This window comes from Miscanthus floridulus, chromosome 2 (assembly GCF_019320115.1).
Source record: "Miscanthus floridulus cultivar M001 chromosome 2, ASM1932011v1, whole genome shotgun sequence".
Taxonomy (NCBI): Eukaryota; Viridiplantae; Streptophyta; class Magnoliopsida; order Poales; family Poaceae; genus Miscanthus; species Miscanthus floridulus.
The window spans coordinates 120,914,323-120,918,429 of record NC_089581.1 but is presented as its reverse complement, the minus strand read 5'-3'; positions in this window follow the sequence as shown (position 1 = coordinate 120,918,429).

The window sequence follows — 4,107 nt, the reverse complement described above, 5'->3', positions numbered from 1 at the left end:
GCCGGGCGCGGTTTGTTCTACCGAGTAGCAAATTGGAGCACGTAGTCGTTCTAGAGTCTAGTTGTGTCCAGGCTCCTTTTTGCTACCTTGCTTGTCGTAGTGCCGAGTTCATTAGGTCTTGTAAGATGTGTAATCTTCTATTTTTGAAACCATTTGTAATGGAAAGAATCTTGTCTTCAGAGTTGTCATTCATTTTTTCTGCTGTAATCCTGGTTATTCATGAGGCTCCCGAGTTCTTTCTTTAATAACCGGGTTCTTTTGTTCCTTGCGATGTGGCCCTTCATTTCTTCATGGTTGACGGGTTGTTCTTGTAGTAATCTGAAAACTCTGCCATGGCGCTGGATGGATAAGTCTAAAATCTGCCCGTTGGATCGTACCATTGTGTAGATTTGTGCCTTCCATCATTTTAGCTGTGTCAGTAAATGGATCGTCGCATGGTTGACGGTAGAAGCCGAATCGCCATATTGGTTTTGATGAAGGAATTAACTACGCCCTTAACCTTTTATGAAGAAAGTTTTAACTCCATCCTTATCTCGAGGAGGCTATTGAACTGCCTGGGGTGGCGATTTGGTCTCTATTTAACTGGCCACTCCACAATTGTTTCGCCATAGCCACAATGACGAAGAAGAAGTTCATCCATAGGCAGAGTGTCTGTAAGGTGCCGCGTTCTTCGCTTGTTCGCTCTCCAAGGATGGTCGTGGCAGAGTCATCGAGCGGAAGGTCTTCGTCGTTGCCTTCATTGCCAGCCCCTCCGGTGGTGGGGAAGGCTCCCCTTGTTGGGACATCAGCGCCGGTTGTCCCTCTACAGAAGAAGGAGGATCCCTCGGCTGCTCCTGTGGTCACTCTTGTCCCCCTCTCTGCTGCTGATGCTACTTCGACAAGGGCGGATTTGATCGTCCTTAGTAGTGACAGTGAAGATGAGGTTGATTGGGAGGCGCTCGCCGCTGAAGACGAAGTCGACTGGGGCGCCCTTGCTGTCGAAGATGACGATGATGTTGAATCTGTGGGTAGCGGGTCTCCGGCGAGGAACTGATGATGGTTGGATGCGTTGTCATTAGCCCTTGCTTTGATGTTGGCGTAAAGGATATCGAAGGGCAGATTGTCCAGTCGTAGATTTATCTTGATGTTTGTAGTAGTCGTGTTCTTCTATGATCATCATAAATTTGTTTCCCCAATTTCTCTTTTCCTTTTCTTTTGATGTGACTTCTTTTGTTTCTTTGTGTGGATGTCTTTGCTTTACTTATTTGTCAGACAAATTGTGTGAGTGATCAAGATTTCTTCCGAGCAGTTGCTTCGTGGTACGTATTCGTAGCTTTGAGTAGACGAGTTGTTTCCATTTGTCATGAAATGACTCTTTGGTAGGTGGAGTGTTTTGTCTGGCTTTCATTTGCGCCATGTAAACAACTCGGTATGTGTAGAACTTCGTCTTGAGAGACTGTCTTCGAGTGCTTTGTCTGGCTCTCATGCAAACAACTCGGTATAAATTGTTGTTTTGTCAGACTTCATGTTCTTGCTAGTACTGAAAAAGACTTAGGATCGGCGATCTTGAGATTGATAAGCCTCTGAGTACTTCATGGTGGAGCTCTAGGAATTTCTTCTTGTTCCTTGAGGTCTTTGCCGAGCAGGGATTGCCGGTGCTTTTTTCCCGGTTTTATGATTTTGTGAAGGGTGACTTTTACCGGTGCATCAACAATGTGGTTTCTTATGTCCGGGTTGTTGCCCCTAATGCTCCTTTTGAGCGGATTACTGAAGCTTCTATAATGGCTGAGTTTTCAAGACACTAGGGGGAGGCCAAAGTATAGCTTAGTGGTCTATCAGACCAAATTCTTGATCAAATGAATGTACTTCCTCCTTCTCTTCCGTCTTCTTGAACAGATGTGAAAAGTCAACCTTCTTTTGATGTCCTTGTAATATACTGTCTCTGAATTTTTAAGATGTGAGCAGGCTTCATCCTGTCTTTCTTTTCTTCTTAGATGTCTTTGAATAATATGGACAAGTTTCGCCCTATCTTTCCTTGTAGCTTTTTTCTGCTTTGCCATAGCTTGTTTCGTTCTTTGGGTTGGTGACCGAGTTGTTTAGAGTGTTTGTGCCACTCTTTGGTCGAAGTAGTCGATTATACCGTTCTTGGGGTAGACGATCGAGTTGTTGGAGTGCTTGTGCCGCTTCTTGGGTGAAGTAGTCGATCGTACCACTCTTGGGGTAGGCGACCGAGTTGTTGGAGTGTTTGTGCCCCTCCTTGGGCAACGTAGTCGATCGTGCCGCTCTTGGGGTAGGCGACCGAGTTGTTGGAGTGCTTGTGTCCTTCTCTAGGTGAAGTAGTTGATTGTACCACTCTTGGGGTAGGCGACCGGATTGTTGGAGTGCTTGTGCCGCTTCTTGGGCGAAGTAGTTGATCGTACCACTCTTAGGGTAGGCGACCGAGTTGTTGGAGTGTTTGTGCCCCTCCTTGGGCAACATAGTCGATCGTGCCACTCTTGGGGTAGGCGACCGAGTTGTTGGAGTGCTTGTGTCCTTCTCTGGGTGAAGTAGTTGATCGTACCACTCTTGGGGTAGGCAACCGGATTGTTGGAGTGCTTGTGCCGCTTCTTGGGTGAAGTAGTCGATCGTACCACTCTTGGGGTAGGCGACCGAGTTGTTGGATTGCTTGTGCCACTTCTTGGGCGAAGTAGTCGATCGTACCACTCTTGGGGTAGGCGACCGAGTTGTTGGAGTGTTTGTGCCGCTTCTTGGGCGAAGTAGTCGATCGTACCACTCTTGGGGTAGGCGACCGAGTTGTTGGAGTGCTTGTGCCGCTTCTTGGGCGAAGTATTCAATCGTACCACTCTTGGGGTAGGCGACCGAGTTGTTGGAGTGCTTGTGCCGCTTCTTGGGCGAAGTATTTGATCGTACCACTCTTGGGGTAGGCGACCGGACCCGTATAGCACAATCGTTTCCGGGTTGGCTGTTTGCAGGGTAAGTAAGCAATCGTACCAGCTCTTGGGGTAAGCGATTGTGCCCGTATAGCAACAACCGTTTCTGGGTTGAGCTGTTTGCAGGGCTGCCCCTTTTTCCCCAACCTGATTATGGGTTGGTTCTGTCCGTTGGACAGGGCTGTCAGTCGTACCATCTCTTTATGGTAGAGTGACAAATGCTAGCTTGGGTCTCCTTACCCAAGAAGCTATTTGGCTATTGGCCGTCAGTCAGACCATCTCCATATGGTTGAGTGACCAGATTGCCCGTGTAGCGCAACCGTTTCTGAGTTGGCTGTTAACAGGGAAGCCCCTTTTTCCCCAACCTGATTATGGGTTGGTTCTGTCCGTTGGATAGGGCTCATATTTGAAGCTGTTCTTCTTGGATAATCTCTGTTTTATTTCTCTTGGAACTTGAGTACAATCTGTTGTACTTAATTGTAGAATCTTTTGAGCTGGCTGATATGCCAAGTGTTCTTTACAGGTATTTCATCTGGAGTCATCAACTCGTATGTGCCGGGTCATGTTGCTGTCTTCATGATGAAGGGTCCTTCCCATGGACTGAGTAGTTTGTGTCATCCATCTTTCTTCTAGCTTAGTCATAGTACTAAGTCCCCTGGCTTTAGTGATCGGGGTTGAGTACTTTTGTCATAATGTCTTCGTAACCCTTGCTGATATCTTGCATTTTGTATGATTGCACTGTCTCTTATTTCTTCTATTGAATCAATTTCTAACCGCCTTGTTTCTTCTGCTTCGCCTTCTTCATATTGTTCTATTCTTGGTGATAGCCATATTAAGTCGGCTGGTAGTACTGCCTCTGATCCATAGACCAAAAAGAACGGTGAGTATCCAGTTGCTCTGCTGATCTGGGTTCTTAGACCCCATACTACTTTCGGTAATTCGTCGATCCATTTTCCACCATAATCTTTCAAATCTTCATATAATCTTGGTTTTAAACCATGTAATATGATTCCATTTGCTCTTTCGACTTGTCCATTGGCCTGCGGGTGTGCTACTGATGCAAAGTCGATTTCTATCCCACAATCTCTTGCCCAGTTTTGGAATTCTCTTGCTATAAATGGTGAACCAAGATCTGTGATTATTCTGTTGGGCATGCCAAACCTATGCATGATGCCTTGTATGAATTCCACTGCCTTTT